The sequence below is a fragment of the Callithrix jacchus genome, chromosome 7 (genome assembly GCF_049354715.1).
Source record: "Callithrix jacchus isolate 240 chromosome 7, calJac240_pri, whole genome shotgun sequence".
Taxonomy (NCBI): Eukaryota; Metazoa; Chordata; class Mammalia; order Primates; family Cebidae; genus Callithrix; species Callithrix jacchus.
The window spans coordinates 59,184,460-59,202,632 of NC_133508.1; positions in this window are offsets into that span (position 1 = coordinate 59,184,460).

The following is an 18,173-nucleotide window of genomic DNA, read 5'->3' on the forward strand; positions in this document are numbered from 1 at the left end:
AGAAAGATTCTGTCTTAGAAGCTGGCTTGGGTTTGGGCTCTGTGCTGTCGTGGATACAAATTCACCCACCACTGGAGAACCAAACCTGGAATGAGGCTTGGAAGCATCACACTGCACCATGAAAGTCACCAGACTAAAAGCTGGTGTGCTGGCTGAAGGCAGAGCTTTGGTAAATCTCCACCTGTTTCATCTTGGCATGCTTGATGCAGAATTCTGATTACTACCAGGCCAGAGAGACAGGCAGCTGTGCCCTTTGAAATCTTTGGGGGTACGCCTCCTGGGTTGGAGAGTTTTCTCCAAGCAGCTTTGTGCTTGCTTGGATTTTCCTCTGAAGGTTATTACCACCAAGGTCACTGGCAGCACTGCATCTCTGGGAGGCCAGGGGTATTTGCTGGTTATTGGATGATATTTCTTCCAGGGTCCTAAGGGAGCCTCAATTGTGCAAATGCCAGGAAGTCTGAAATGCCTGTATTACTGAAACCATTGATATCATCTATGCTCAGCAGCTTCTCCCACCCCTGACACGGCAGGTGCTCCCCCCTTCTTTGATGAGGATCCATTTCCCCCACCTTTGCTTTCTAGGAAAAGATGGAGGTGGATTTAAAGGAGGCATGGGCTCTCTGTCCACATCTTCTGGAGTCACCAGGGATATTAATCTGTTCTCACACTGCTAATAAAGACATACCCAATACTGGGTAAATTTTTAAGGAAAGAGGTTTATTAGACTAACAGTTCCACATGGCTGGGAGGCCTCACAATCATGGCAGCAGGCAAAGGAGAAGTAAAGGCACGTCTTACATGGCAGCCGGCAAGAGAGCACGTGCAGGGGAACTGCCCTTTATAAAACCATCAGATCTCATGAGACTTTTTCACCATCACAAGAACAGTATGAGGGAAACTGCCTGCATGATTCAATTACGTCTGCCTTGCTCTGCCCTGGATGTGAGGGGATTATCACAATTCACGGTGAGATTTGGGTGGGGACACAGATCTGAACCATATCACCAGGCAATCCCAACATCACTCTTGTGGGCTTCAGGTTTCATCGCTGGCTACAAGCAGTTCTCAGCCACAAGCTGTCAATGGGACCCCAAGTGCCCAGTTGTCCAAGTCAAAACTATGGAGACCATCTTGGACTCCAGCCCTGCCCCGCCCTTCACCAAGTCCTAGAGCTCCTGCCCTCCCAGCCCTCTCTCGGCTGCTTATTCACAATCTAAGTAAGAAAGTTTCTTAACCTCTCCAAGCTGCCATTTCCTTGTCTCTAAAATGTTGCAAAAAACACCAACGTGTCTCAAAAGTGCTTTCTCGTGAAGGAACAGTTCAGACTGTGTCATGGAAAAGGTCCCAGTATATAAGCATGTTTGGTATCACACATAAATATGTTTTAAAGCCCTCCTGAGTGAGGCTTGGTGAATCACACCTGTAATTTCAATACTTTGGGAGGCCAAGGTGGGTGGATCACCTCAGGGCAGGAGTTTGAGACCAGCCTGGCCAACATTGCGAAATTCTGTCTCTACTAAAAATACAAAAATTAGCCAGGCATGGCAGCAGCGCCTGTAATCCCAGTTACTTGGGAGGCTGAAGCATGAGAATTGCTTGAACTCGGGAAGTTGCAGCGACCAAGATTATCCCACTACCCTCCATCCTGCCTGGGAAATGGAGTAAGACTCCATTTCCAAAAAGAAAAAAAAGAAAAAAACAGCCCTCATGACTGCGTGTGCCTGCATTTCTTCTGGATAAAAGCCTTGAGTGAGAAAATGGTCACTAAACAAATCTGTGAAGTGAAAGGCAAAGGTGTCTTTGGGGTGCAGAGCGTCAAAGGCGCCTGAGGAGCAGGTGCAGGTCAGCAGGGTGGAGGGACTTCGCAGGGGGCCTGCACCCGTTCTCATGGCTGTGCCCTGTATTCCTCTCTAGAAGCCTCTATTCAGTTTTGGCAAATCACGGGCTGAATTCTAAGAGATAATCCTGTTGTTTTATTTATTGCCAATAAACTGCATGCTTATAGGAAAGCATTTTGAGACCCTCTAATAGCAACTTTATAGGATTGCTGTGAGGTTTGAAAAAGATAATGAATGGAATGAGATTGCCTCTGTGCTTGCTTGGCACAGAGAAAACTTATTAATAAGTCTGTGCTGATTTTAGAAACGTCAGGTCACGGTCGTTGTTGACAGCAGAACCTAAAATTATAAAGCACGGTTTGTCTCTTTTGTCCCAGAATCCTCCAGCACCTAGTACAATGTTGGCACATACAGAAACTCAATAAATATTACATGACTAAATATATAGACAGGGTGGGAAATTAACAGTGCAAGGGGGAAATGTCTATTGGGTTAACTATTCGAATGTTGCTAACCTGAATAAGTGTATAATAAAGACATTTCACAAAACTCTTCAAACAATGCATCATTCATGCATTCAATAGATATTTAGTGGGCCAGGTGTGGTGACTCAAGCCTGTACTCCAAGCACTTTGGGAGGCCAAGGCGGGAGGATCACCTGAGGTCAGGAGTTCCAGAACAGCCTGGCCAACATGGCGAAACCCTATCTCTACTAAAAATACAAAAATGACTGGACATTGTGGTGGGTGCCTGTAATCCCAGCTACTCAGGAGGCTGAGGCAGGAGAATCGCCTGAACTTGGGAGGTGGAGGTTGCAGTGAGCTGAGATGGTGCCACTGCACTCCAGCCTGCATGACAGAGCGAGATTTTGTCTCAAAAAAAAAGAAAGAAAGAAAGGAATATATGTTACTATTACTAATAAAAAAAAGAAAGTGAAAATTTAAAAAAAAGAAAAGAATAAAGAGATATTTAGTGAGCACTTTCTCTGTTCCAGGTGCTGTTCCCGATGTGGGGATAGACCGGAGAACAAAGTAGACAAGGATGCAGCTCACAGAGCAGTGCAGGGAGACAGGTAATAAACAAATAAACATATAATATCATAGAAGAAGTGCCATGAAGAAAGATAAAGCAAGGTAAAGGGGCGAAGGAGGCATGGATATGCTATATTATAAATAGTGAAAAGCCTCTCTAAAACACGACATTTGAGCGGAGATATGAAGGAAGCCATGTGGATATCTGAGGGAAGAGATTTCCACACTTGGAAACAGTTGAAAAGAGAACCAGTGCATTTAATCCGGTGCGAGGCCTCGTTCTCAATCGACTGAAACAAAATACTCTTTGTAGTGCAGCACCTGAAAGCTGAACAGAAATGTACTCAACATGAAAGGCAAACCTTTAGTTAATCTGTTTTCGTTGTTATTGAAATCTTAAGTACCTCCTTTATCGCAGATGGCTCAAAACCTGCAGGGAAGGAGATGCTTTAGAAACATAATTCCAAATGAAAAAAAAAAAAACGACAACAGCAACCACCCAGTGATGATAATGGTCTCACAAGAAATAACTTGAAATTGTATGTGTGATGCTTGATGAGATTAAGCCATTGGAGGCAAATGATGGAAGCCCCAAAGAGGAAAATATTCTTATAAATCATTACACAAATCCCATGTTGTAGCACATCAGACTCAGTGATACTCAGTTTGGGGAGCAGTCATTCATTCACTCATGAAATATTATCAAGCACCCAATTATTTGTAAAGCTGGGTGCTCTGTGACATGAATGAGATGAATTCAACCTGAGATGAGTCAAACTCAGATCTACCCTTAAGGAACTTCAGTGTGGCCACAGGTTTATTACTATTTATTTTATTTTAGATGGAGTCTCACTCTGTTGCCCAGGCTGGAGTGCAGTGGCGCAATCTCAGCTCACTGCAACCTCTGCCACCCAGGTTCAAGCGATTCTTCTGCCTCAGCCTCCCAAGTAGCTGGGACTCAGGTGCACGCCACCATGCTCAGCTAATTTTTGTATTTTTAGTAGAGACAGGGTTTCACCATCTTGGCCAGGCTTGTCTCGAACTCCTGACCTCAGCCTCCCAGACTGCTGGGATTACACACATGGCCTATTTTTTTTTTTTTTATTTTAGATTTTTTCTTTTTATCTTCTATGTCCAATCCCCTTCTCCTTGCCCCATAGACATCGTTCCCAGGTTCTCTGTCCATTTTATTTACATTTATAAATGTATTTTCATTCTAAATGCATACATGTGCATTTATATAAACAACATACGATATTGTTATATGTGTACGTTTAATGTTTATAGTGATACATGGCTAATAGCTCGTTCTGCTTCTTTGACTGGTGTCTATTGATCTTGATTAATATAGATTTAGTACTTTTTTACTGTTGTATTATATTCCGTCATTTATACATATTATATTTGATTTACTAATTCTTTATCGAAGAACATCTAAGTTACTTTCAACTGTGTTATTATAAACCATACTGCAGTAAACATCCCTGAATATATCTCTTTGTGTACTTAAGCAAGAATTTCTCTGGGATTCATACACAGAACAGGATTTACATTATAAAGTGAGATGCACTTTGTCCATATCGCTAAAAATCTCCAAATTGCTCTCCAAAACGGCTGCATCAATTTTCACTCCCAAGGAGGGAGGAAGGGAGGGTCACAAAGTTGAAAAAACGACTTTTTGGATACTATGTTCACAATCTGGGTAATGGGTTCACTAGAAGCCCAGAACCCAGCACTACCCAATATACCCATATAGCAAACCTGCACCTGTACCCACTGAATCCATAATTTTTAAAAAGTGAAGAAAAAATTTTCACTTGCCCCTGCAGTGCATAAGGGTTGCATTTTCCCCACATCCCCGACAGCTGGATATTATCCTATATTTTATTATTGGACGTAAAGTAGTATCCATTTCTCACTTTATTTTGCATTTCTCTGATTATTAATAAGATGAAACATCCTTTCCTTTGTTTATTAGCCATTCTGGTCTCCTCCTCTATGACTTGCTTGCTCATATCATTTCCACATTTTTACATGGCATTATCTCCCTCTTTTTTTTGGTTTCTGATTTGCTGTGCATTACAGATATTAATGTCAGTCATATATATTGAAAATATATTCTCTCAGTTGAATTGGCATTAATTCCATCTATGATACTTCTTCGTTGTATAGCTACTAGTTAGCTCCAACAACTGCCCTCCCTTTATTTCCTAGTTAAAACAAATACAGGCCGGGCGCAGTGGCTCACGCCTATAATCCCAGCACTTTGGGAGGCCGAGGCAGGTGGATCACGAGGTCAAGAGATCGAGACCATCCTGGTCAACAAGGTGAAACCCCGTCTCTACTAAAAATATAAAAATTAGCTGGGCATGGTGGTGCGCACCTGTGGTCCCAGCTACTCGGGAGGCTGAGGCAGGAGAATTGCTTGAATACAGAAGGCGGAGGTTGCGGTGAGCCGAGATCATGCCATTGCACTCCAGCCTGGGTGCAACAGCAAAACTCCGTCTCAAAAAATAAATAAATAAATAAATAAATAAATAAATAAATAAATAAATAAATAAATAAATAAATAAATAAATAACAAATACAAACTCTGATTTGTAACTGGACCCAAGGCTTCCAGTCATAAAGACTACATTTCCCAATATACTTTGCAGGTGTTGCCACGTGACTAAGTTCTAGCCAATAGGATATAAGAGAAAATATGTGGGAAATTTGTGGGCGATATCCTTGAAGTCTCCCTCTTTCTTCTTTTCTCTTTCCTCCTTCTTGGAGGTTGGAATATTAGGTTGAGAAGTCAGAGTCATGTGCTAAGGTTAGGAAAACCTCCCAGACGCCAGCCCCAGACTGCTAGTAAGCCTAAATCTAACTAATACAAGCAAACGTCTTTCATTTTGACGTAGTCAAATCCAGCTAGTTCCTTCTTTAACAAATTCTTACTGATCGCAAAGTCACAAACGCATTTGCCTATATATGTTTTTCGAATAGTTTTATAACTTTGCTTTTTCACATTAGGTCCTTAATCCAGCTGGAAGTATGTTGACTTCCTTCCCCACCGTATCAGCCGATTCTCCCACCAGCATTATTAAGTAATTCATTTTTCCTCCCTGATTTGTAATGCCACTCTTTATTATATACCGGGGCCCCAGTACATTGAACAGGAGTGGTATTGGAAAGTATACTGGCCTGGTTTCCATATTCATGGGAAATCTATATAGTTTTTCCATTAAGTACAATGTCTGCTGTAAGGTTTTGATAGAATATTTTTATCTAAGTATATTTTATTTAAGAAAGCTACTCAAATCACTAATAAGGGTTTTCCTGTATCTATTAATTTTTTCTTTAATCTGAAACACCTCAATAGATTTACCTGACTCTAAATTATCTGTACATTGCTAAAATAAACCCTACTTTGCTTTTTTGCTTCGGGAGTTTTGCATCTGTAATTATAAGTAAAACTGGCCTACAGTAATGTTGTCTCATACTATCTATATCTGGTTATGATATCAAGGTTTAGGCCAGGTGTGGTGGCTCACACCTGTAATGCCAGCACTTTGGGAGGCTGGGAGTGGGGTGTAGATCACTTGAGCACAGGAGTTGGAGACCAGCCTAGGGAACATAGCAAGACCCTGTCTCTACAAAAAATTTTTAAAAATTAGCTGGGTGTGGTAGCACATGCCTATATAGTTCTAGCTACACAGGAGGCTGAGGTGGGAGGATTTCTTGAGGCTGGGAGGCCAAGGCTGCAGCAATCACAGCTCATTGCAGCTTCAACCTCCCTGGCTTGGTCTATCCTCCCACCTCGGCCTCCCATGTAGCTGGAACTACAGGTGCATGCTACCACACCCAACTAATTTTTTTTCTTTTTGTAGAGACAGGGTCTCACTATGTTGCCCAGGCTGGGCTTGAACTCTTAAGCTAAAGCAGTTCTCTCATCTCAGCCTCTGTGCCCAGCCAGTTTTTCTTATATATTGTCCTTACCCCATGAGTTATTTAAAGATACCGTTTTTCGTTTTCAGACATATGAGCTTTTTTGTTATTAGTTCCCATTTGTACTGCATTTGATTTAGGTAACTAGCCAATATGTTGTCAAGTTTTAGTAATTTCTTAATAGCTCTTTTGTAGCTTAGCACATAATTTGTACATGTTATATATGATTTTGAGAATGATTTGTATTCTGAATTTATAGATGAAGTTTTGTATAGATATGTATATATATATATATATATATATTAGCTTAAGCTCACTAATTGTTCAAATGTTCTATATCCTTGCTTTTGCTCTCTCTTCTTTACTGGTTTCTGAGAGGGTTATGTTTATATCTCTACTGTTGTAAATTCACCTGCTTTGCCTTGTAAGTCTATCAGTAGATTAACCTATGTGTTTCTAAGTTATTAGGAGCATATATAAATAGTATATATAATATATATACTATATATTGTGTATATATATAAAATATATTATATATACTATATATATTTATATTGTATATATTGTATATCTAGTGTGTGTGTATATGTATATGTATATATACACACACATTCTCTCTCTCTCTCTCTATATATATATATATGTGTATATATATATAGTAATTGTTTTATATACCCTCAGTACAAAGATCTTTTACTGGCTGGGTGCAGTGGTTCACACATGTAATCCTCGCACTTTGGGAGGCTAAGGCCAGTGGATCACATGAGGTCAGGAGTTCGAAACTAGCTTGATAAACATGGTGAAACCCCATCTCTACTAAAAATATAAAAATTAGCCTGGCAGGATGGCGGGCATCTGTAATCCCAGCAACTCAGTAGGCTGAGGCAGGAGAATGAACCCAGGAGGCAGAGGTTTCAGTGAGCTGAGATCATGCTGCTACACTCCAGCTTAGGTGACAAGAGCAAAACTCTATCTCAAAAAAAAAAAAAAATCTTTTACTGATAAATGTGGCCCTTTTTCCTTGTATGGATGCTTTGTTGTCTTAGGGTTTTTAAAATTTGTATTTGCTTGGTTTATATTTTTTATCTTATTTTTGATTTTTGGGTAATATGTTTACAAGACTCAAACTCAAAATAATATGAAACGGTATACAATGAAAAGTTTTGCTCCCACTGGTTTCCATCTGCCCTGTGCCAGTTTTCAATTTCTTGCCTTTCAGCTCTTAAAAAAAAATGAAAACAACAGACATTTATTCTTGCATAGTTCTGGAGTAAATTCACTCTTCTGTATGCTGCTTTGTGACACTGGGGTAGACTCTATAAACACTTCTCCCATTTTGCAGATGGCAAAATGCTAGACTTTATCAGTAGAGGGTACTGAGGGAAACTGCAAGAAGAAAGGCTTCTCTTCCTGGTTCTGGGTGCTTTTCTTCTGGCCTATATAGTCCAGCTACCACTGGATGACTTCTTTGTGAAAGGTGTAGGTATAGGAAATACGGTGATATACACACTCCAGCATCCGGTGGGCTATAGCCACATGCTCTCCAATGAGATCTGTATCTCAGCCTTGGGGTGGGTTGGGGAAAGGACCCTAACCTTGTTTCTTCCTTGGATACACTCAGCCTTAGAGGCAGCAGCCACTCCCAACAACTGCTCTGTATTCTTTTTTTTTTTTTTTTTTTTGAGACGGAGTTTCACTTTCGTTACCCAGGCTGGAGTGCAATGGCGCGATCTCGGCTCACCGCAACCTCCCCCTCCTGGGTTCAGGCAATTCTCCTGCCTCAGCCTCCTGAGTAGCTGGGATTACAGGCACGTGCCACCATGCCCAGCTAATTTTTTGTATTTTTAGTAGAGATGGGATTTCACCATGTTGACCAGGATGGTCTCGATCTCTTGACCTCGTGATCCACCCGCCTTGGCCTCCCAAAGTGCTGGGATTACAGGCTTGAACCACCGCGCCCGGCCTCTGTCTGTATTCTTTAGAGCTGTCCTATCTAATGTGGTGACCACTTGCCAAATGTGTTACTTCTATTTAAAGATAAGTTAAAATTAAGTAAAATTAAAAATTCAGCTTCTTAGTTGCACTAGCAACATTTAAGTGTTTCATAGCCACAGAGGTACCTTGGGTAGTGAAGTTATAGAACATGTCCTTCATTGCAGAAAGTCCTGTTGGAAAGTGTTGCTTCAGAGGTCTCTATTCAGATTCCCTGTTCAGATTTCCCTGGTTTCTGTCTGCTGACTAATACATACTCCATTTTTCTTACATATTGTTCCAATGTTTTTAAACAAATACAAATGTATATTCTTATATCTGCCCCTGCCAACCACCACCATTAGCGCAAGAAAAGCAACTGTATGTGAGTGCAGGAGTTTGACAAACTACTTGCAGTAGGACAAGTCCAGAGCCAATTCTGGCCACATTTGTTGAATGTATTGTCTAAGTGCTTTCATGCTACAATGGAAAAGCAAGTCACATAGTCGTAACAGGATTATATAGCGGGTTGGTCGATCCCTGTTCTAGATCTTCTTAAAGTTAACGATACAGTCAGCCTTCCGTATCCTTGGGTTCCGCATTTGTGGATTCACAAATATATATGAACCAACCTCAGATCGAAAACATTTGGGGGAAAAATACAAAAGAACCATACAGTAATAGAAAATAAGACAACTAAAAATATGGTATAACAACCGTTTACCTAGCATTTACACTGTATTAGGTAGTATAAGTAATCTCGAGATGATTTAAAATATATAGGAGGATGTGCTTGGCTATATGCAAACACTAAGCCATTATAGATATCATGCACTTGAGCATCCGTGGATTTTGGTATGCAGGGGGGTGGTCCTAGACCAGTCCCCCTGACAGATATGGAGGGATTTTATATATTGAAGTTATTTCCCTATAAAGATGTTTAGAGCTTCTTCACTTATTTAAAACTATGTAATAGAGCCTGGGTGACAGAGTGAGACCCTGTCTCAAAAATCAATAAATTAAACTGCATAATATGCCATTATATGGATGCATCACAATGTATTTAAGCTAGTTTTTTAATTCAAATTTTACTTTTCTCCTATTTTTGGAATCATTTCACTGAATAACTTTGTATATGTATTATTTTGTACACATACAGGTATGTATAAAATAAAAGCCCAGAAGCGCAATTATTGGATCACTGGGAAATGCACTTTAAAATTGTGGTGTTATTAATCTGCATCGAGATTGTATAGAGTGCAATTCCATTTCAACCAGCAATGGATGAGAAGGCCTTTTTATAATCACATTGTCAAACTTCCAGGATTTCCCAATGCATAGGTGAAGAAAAGATATTTCAGGGTAGTTTTCATTTGTATTAATCATACTATATATGAATCCAACATCTTTTTTAGTATTTATAAGTTAGTTTCCTGCCTATCATGTATGTGGACTCTTTCTTCAAGTCTCTGCTCATTTCTCTAAGATTTTGAAGATGTTTGGTCTTGTTCTTGTGAATTTCCAGCAGCTCTTCATATATTAAGAAAATGAATCCTTTGTCTGCATTATGAGTTTCAAATGTAGTTTCCCAGGTTGCTATTTGCATTTAGACTTTATTTATGGATTTTTAAAAATGTGGTTGAATGTATCAATCTTTTCTTTTATGGTTTTGGGAATTTGAGTCAATTAGGTCTTTGCTACCTCAGGGTTATAAAGAAATTGCCCATTTTTTCATAGTACTTTAATGTCTAAAATTTTTTCGCTTTAAGTCTTTGATCTTTTTATCGTTTATCCTAGCATAAGATGTGAGGTATAGATAAAACTTCTTTTTCAAATTATTACCCAATTATCCCCAACTATTAATTATAAAGTTTATCTTTACTTCACATCTTTAGCAGAAACTAAATATCTCTATGTATTTTGGTGTATTTCTGGGCTTTCTTTTTGTTCTATTGGTTTGTCTGTTTATGTGCTAATTATTCACTTTTTGATTGTTGAAGCTTTAAAATGTAGTTTAATATCTGGCAGGGCTGGCTCTGCATATTCTTTGTTGCTTATTTTTCCATTTGAACTTGATAATCAGCTTCTACAGTTTCAGAAAAAACTTGCTGGTATGTTTGCTGGGAGTTAACATTTTTATGATGTTTAGCTTTCTTGCTTCAAGAAATGGTATGTCTTTCCATTTGTTTGAGTTTTCTGTCTTATCCTTCATTAATTTTTTTCATTTTTTAATTTTAGACAGCGTCTCACTCTGTCATCCAGTCTGGAGTGCAGTGGTGTGATCCTGGCTCCCTGTAACCTCCATCTCCCAGCCTCAACTGATCCTTCTATCTCAGCCTCCTGAATAGCTGGAATTACAGGCACCCACCACCACACCCAGCTAGTTTTGTGTTTTTTGTAGAGATTGAGTCTCACTATGTTGCCCAAGCTGGTTTCGAACTCCTGAGCTCAAGTTATCCTCCCGCCTTGGCCTCCCAAAGTACTGGGATTACAGGCATGAGCCACTGTGCCCAGCCTATTCTTTGTTAATATTTCGAGGCATATCCTTTTGTATCTTGTCTTTTCTTGCTATTGTAAATGCAGTCTTTTATTCACTTTTTCTCTTCTAACTGGTTTCTGTGTATTTATTTAATATTCAATCTCCACCTTAGCACCTTTTACTCCTTTTTCCTTCCCCCATATCTTTCTCTCTCACTCTTCTCTCTCTCTCTCATTCAGATAGGTTCTTCAGCCAATTCTTTAGGGCTTTCTAGTTATATAATCCCGTTATCTCTCATTTTTTTTTATATTTAAATAATATCTTAAATAATATCTTAAATTTAATGTGAAAGAACAGCAGTGAAAGTGGGCATCCATGTATTTCTCCTAATTTTAGAAGAAATGCACCAGGGTTTCCCAATTAAGCAGATAATGATTTTCCTCCTAAAAGAAAACATTGATAAATTAGATTTCCTCACAGTTAAAAACTTCAGCTTTTGAATGACATCTTAAGAGGATGAGAATATTCATAACACAGACTGAAATATTCATAATACAGACATATGAAAAAGGACTTGAATCCAAAATATATGGAAAGGCTGGGTGTGGTGGCAGGTGCCTGTAATCCCAGCACTTTGGGAGGCCAAAGTGGGTGGATCACCTGAGGTCAGGAGTTCGAGACTAGCATGGCCAACATAGTGAAATCCCATCTCTACAAAAAAAAAAAAAATACAAAATTAGCCAGGTGTAGTGGCAGGCACCTGTAATCCCAGCCACTTGGGAGGCTGAGGTGGAAGAATTGTTTGAACCTGGAAGGCAGAGGTTGCAGTGAACTGAGATAGTGCCACTGCACTCCAGCCTAGGTGACAGAGCAAGACTCTATCTCAAAAAACAAACCCAAAATATATAAAAAATTTTTATAACTCGACAATGAGAAGAGAAACTACCCAACCAAAAACAATCGCAAAATATTTGAATGGGCACTTCCCCCTCACCCAATACCAAATAGTAACAATGAATAAGCATGCAAAGGGAAATGCAAATAAAAACCAAAATGAGATACTGCTTCACACATTGACATGACTGCATTTAAAGTAACTGACAACGCCAACTGTTGATGAGGATGTGGAGTAACTAGAATCCTCCCATGCTGATGATGGAAGTTTAAATGATACAAGCACTTTGGAGAACTGTTTGGTAATTTCTTATAAAGGTGCATAAACAGCTATCATATGGCCTACGCATCACATTCCTAAGTGTTTACACAAGAGAAATGAAAACATGTTCACACAAAGACTTGCATGTAAATGTTCATAAACTTTATTCATAATACCCGAAGCTGTAAATTCACACATTCACACAGGTGAATGAATACACAAATTGTGGTATATCCATGTCAGTGGACCCAGTAATTAAGAGAAACAAAATTGGTAAATGCAACAATATGAATACATCTCATTTACATTATGTTGAATGAAAGAAGTCAGGCACAAAACACTACCTATTATATAATTTCAATGATATGTAATTCTAGGATATGTTAGAATTCTGTATATATTACATATAATATGTAGTGTTATATAATGTGTACCACATATTAGCATATTTAGAATTTCATGTCTAAAAAATTCTGAATACAAAATTCTAGCAAGTCATCTATAGGGACAGAAAGCAGATCAGTGGTTTTTGGGAGATGAGGGTTGGAGAGATGGGAAGGTGGGTAAGTCTAGAGGGGAAGAAAGAGTGTTGAACTGGGAAAGGGTACAAGGAAACATTTGCAGGTGATGAAAATGTTCTAGGATGTCTAGTTTCTAAGCTGGCATGTAAGAAACTTGGAAGTCGCCACTCTATCCTAACAATAAGTAACAGCCAAACAAACTAAACATCAGCAGCTCTTAGATTCATAGATAAGTGAGGTCATAGGGTAAATTACTGGCTTAGAATTAGAGAAAAAGGTGGATACAGAAATCGTAATTTACCAGAGCGTAATAAGCCTCTGTGGAAACTAGTGCTGGGTAAGGAAACCTGAACTGTGATTGATGAATTGCTAGAGACTCAACGTGGACAAGTTCGAGAGATAAAAACTCCAGGGATAGCCGAGCATGGTGGTGCATGCCTGTAATCCCAGCTACTTGGGAGGCTAAAGTAGGAGAATCACTTGAGGAGGCAGAGGCTGCAGTGAGCTGAGATCGCGCCATTGCACTCCAGCCTGGGCAACAAGAGCGAAACTCTGTCTCAACAAGACAAAACAAAACAAAACAAAAAACTCCAGGGGACCCAGTCACGTTGGAGGAGTGCACACACTTTTTTTTAATTGTGGCAAAATAAAATCCCATAAAATTTACCATCTTAACCACCTTTAAGTGTATAGTTAGTGTTATACAATACAGTCATCTCCATAACACTTTTTGTCTTGTGAAACCAAAACTCTATACTCACTAAACAATAACTCCCCATGTCCCTCTCCCTCCAGCCGCTAGCAATCACCATGACCCCTCGGTCTCTATAAGTTTGAATATTCTAGGTATTTTATATTAGTAAATTATATTAGTCTCTTTGTGATTGGCTTATTTCACTTAGCATAATGTCATCAAGGTTCATACCCATTGTAGCATATTGCAGAATTTCTTTGCTTTTTAATATTGAATAATATAGTCCATTGTATCTATAGGCAACATTTTGCTATCTAATCATCAGTCAATGGATACTTAGAGTTGCTTTAATGCTTTATGTGTTGTGAATAATGCTGTTATGAACATGGGTGTACAAATATCTCTTTGAGACCCTGCTTTCCATTTTGGAGTATACACCCAGAAGTGGAATTGCTGGATTATGTGGTATCCTATGTTTAACTTTTTAAGGAAACACCTCAAAAACACCTGCTGTGTTTTCCACAGCAACTATACCATTTGACACTACCAACAGCAGTGCTCAAGTATTCCAGTTTCTCCACGTCCTTGCTAACACTTACTAGTTTCTGGTTTTTTGTTCATTAGCAGCTATCCTAATGAATGTTGACAGAATATGCTCATGATTCGACTGCCCTCAGCCTGCCAAAGTGTCTGGTAGTGACTTCTAACTTCATTCAATTATGGTAGGAGAAGATGCTTTACATGATCTTTAACTTTTTAAGTCTATCGAGATTTAATTTTTGGCCTAACATAAATCTATCCAGGAAAATGTCTCATGTGCACACGAGAAGAATGTGTGTGGAGTTGTTGTTGTGTAAACTGTTCTGTATATTTCTGTCAGATCTAGTTGGTTTATTGTATTAAATCCTCCATTTCCTTACTTATCTCCTATATGGTCATTCTATCCATTGTTGAGAGTGGGATAGTACAGTCTCCAACTGTGTTGAAGAACTGTATAGTTCTCCCTTCAATTCTGTCCATTTTTGCTTTATATATCTTGATGGTGTGTAATTGGGTGCATAAAAATTTATAATTACCATATCTTCCGTTTGTATCTCATCTTGAGGCTCCCACCCACACTTTTGTGAGTTTTGCCTCCTGGAGCTCTAGCCAGGTTCTAACAGGGAATATCTGAGAAAAATCTCCTCATGCTTCAGCAGGGGAAGGAGAAAAAAGAATCATTTCAAAATACTCCAGAACGTTATGTTCTCTCTCTAACAAAGTCTCAAGGAAAATTATTTAAACAGAATCTAACCTGCAGGGGTTTGTTGATAAATGAATAGCCAAATGCTATAAATTTAGTATCTGAAGAGGTTTATTTTGAGCCAAATAGGAGTGACCATGGCCTGGGGTAGTCTCAAAAGGTCCTGAGAACATGTGCCCAGGGTGACTGGGTTACAGCTTGGATTATTCATTTCAGGGAGATAGAAGTCACAGGCAAAGACATAAATCAATATATGCAAGCCATACATTCTTTCGGCCCAGAAAGGCAGAACATCTCAAAGCAGGGGCAGGGGCCTTACAGGTGGTAGATTCAAAGAGTTTCTGGTCAGCAGTTGGTTGAAAGAGTTAAGCTTTGTCTAAAGTCGAAGTCAGCAGAAAGAAATGCTGGCGTTAAGATAAGGGTAGTTGTTCTTGTTATGCAGATGAAGCCCCTAAGTAGCAGGCTTCAGAGAGAATAGATGGTAAATGTCTCTTTTTGGATCTTTAAAGGTGTCAGACTCCTACTTAAATCTCTCCTGGATCCGGAAAAGACCTAGAAAAAGAAAGAGATTCTCTGTAGAATGCAAATTTCCCCAAAAGACGGCTTTGTGAGACCATTTCAAAATATGTCAAAGAAATATATTTTGGGGTGAAATACTTTGATTTCCTTTAGGGCCTGCTATCTGTCATGTGATGTCAGGTTGGAATTTGGTATCTTATTGCTACAGTCTGTTTTGTCAGTCTTATCTCTTTTAATGTTAGTGCTCGTCAGTAGCATATAAACTCCAAAGGTAGGGTGTAAAACTAGGCATGTCCAACCTCCCTTCCCATCATGGCTCCAACTAGTTTTTCAGGTTTCTTTGGGATTCCTTTGGCCAAGAATGGGGGATCCATTTGTTACAGTCAGTAGTCAGTCAGACATGAGCAGGGCAGGAGAGGGACTCCTCCACCAGGAATGTTAGGTGACCATCAGGTAATGGTCAGGTGGTTGTTACACTGTCTCTCTAAAATAATAATTGGTCGCTGGGCACAGTGGCTCATGCCTGTAATCCCAGCACTTTGGGAGGCTGAGGCAGGCAGATTCCTTGAGGTCAGGAGTTCAAGACCAGCCTGCCAAACATGCTAAACCTTGTCTCTACTAAAAATATATATACAAAAAATTAGCCAGGCATGGTGGTTGGCACCTGTATTCCCAGCTACTTGAGAGGCTGAGGCAGAATAATCACTTGATCCCAGGAGTCAGAGGTTGCAGTGAGCTGAGATCATACCACTCCAGGCTGGGCACAGAGTGAGACTCCATCTCAAAAAATAAAATAAAATAATAATTGGTCCAAGGCGTACCAAGGAAAGGCAGTCTCCCAGTAGATAGAAAAAGTCCGAAACTGGTGATCAGCAGCTTCCCAATTAGATCTTAGGAGTTGGGTGAGTGGGTTCAAGCATGTGCAGTAAGAGACAAAATGGTGGAGTTTAACTGGTTAATAGATGACCTTCTAGAAACACGTGACTGGTAAGGGAAGAGTGCCTCAAGTGAGCATGCGTACGACTTCGGTAAACTCACTGTGCAGGCTCCCCTCCCAAGTGCTGGCAGGCCACTGCTCATGCAGGCAGCCTACCCCAATGGAAGAATTAGGGGAGAAGAAGCACAGCACCTCCAGGAGCATGCTAGTCTATAAAATCCCCAGTCAAAGGTCAAACCACACACTTGAATCTCTCAAGTCACCTGCTTGGCCCTCTTCCAAGCGTACTTTTCTTCCTTTCCTTCCTGCTCTAAAACTTTTCAGTAAACTTTCACTCCTGCTCTAAAACTTGCCTTGGTCTCTCACTCTGCCTTATGCCCTTTAGTCAAATTCTTTCTTCCGAAGAGGCAAAAATTGAGGTTGCTGCAGACCCATACAGAGTCACAGCTGCTAGCGTATTTTAGTGTCATGTGATTTAGATACTTCCCTTAGTGCTAACCTTTGGTGCTGTGTGACTTGGATACATTTCCTAGGGCTGATCTACTTGCCTGACATTCCTGGTGGGGGAAACCCTCTCCTGCTCTGCTCACATCTGACTTACTACCTACTATGACACATTCAGCCAGGGGAGGGGTTAGCATTTTATTTATTTATTTATTTTGAGACACAGTCTCACTCTATCACCCAGACTGGAGTGTAGTGGCACAACCTTGGCTCATTGCAACCTCTGCTTCCTGGGTTCAAGCAATTCTCCTGCGTCAGCCTCCTGAGTAGCTGGGACTACAGGTGCATACCACCATGCCTGGCTAATTTTTTGTATTTTTAGGAGATATGGGGTTTCACCATATTGATCCGATTGGTCTTGAACTCCTGACCTCGTGATTCACCCTCTTCGGCCTCCCAAAGTGCTGAGACTATAGGCATGAGCCACCGTGCCTGGCCGGAATTTTTTTTTTGATTTATAGGTTTTACCAAATATTAGCCTAACTGAGAAGAGTGACAAACCCAACTCTAACTCCCTCTGGCTTTCCATGTGAAAGAACAGAAATATCCAATTCCAGCCCACTGTGGCCATCCTGCCCCACCTAAGTGGCGGGGGGAATACTGAGAAGCACTTGTAAAGTTCACAGTCCAGGGGCACAGGGGTGCCAAAAGACTGAGCCCTGATCATAGGACTGTAAAACACTTCCCACATCCCTCCACCTTACCACCACCCCATCAAAGGCCTATTTACAGAAGAACTTATCTACCCAGTACATCATATCTGGCTGTAAAGAAAAAAATACAAGGCATACCAGCCAGTCACGGTGGCTCACACCTGTAATCCCAGCACTTTGGGAGGCCGAGGCAGGTGGGTCACCTGAGGTCAGGAGTTTGAGACCAGCCTGGCCAACATAGTGAAACCCCATCTCTACTAAAAATACAAAAATTAGCTGGGTGTGGTGGCACACGCCTGTAGACCTGGCTACTCAGGAGGCTGAGGCAGGAGAATCACTCAAACCTGGGAGGTGGAGGTTGCAGTGAGCTGAGATCACACCACTGCACTCTAGCCTGGGCAATAGTGAAAGACCCATCTCAAAAAAAAAAAAAGGAAAAAAAAAACAACAAAAAAACAAAAACAAAAACACTACATGGTTTAAAGAGACAAAGCAACCATCAGAACCAGCCATGTTGGGTACAGATATTGGAATTATCAGACCAGGAATTTTAAGCAACTATGAATTAACATGCTAAGAGCTCTAATCGATAAAGGAGGCAGCATGCAAGAACAGATGGACAATGTAAATAAAGATATGGAAATTCTAAGAAAGAACCAGAAAGTAATGCTAGAGATAATAAACACGGTCACACAAA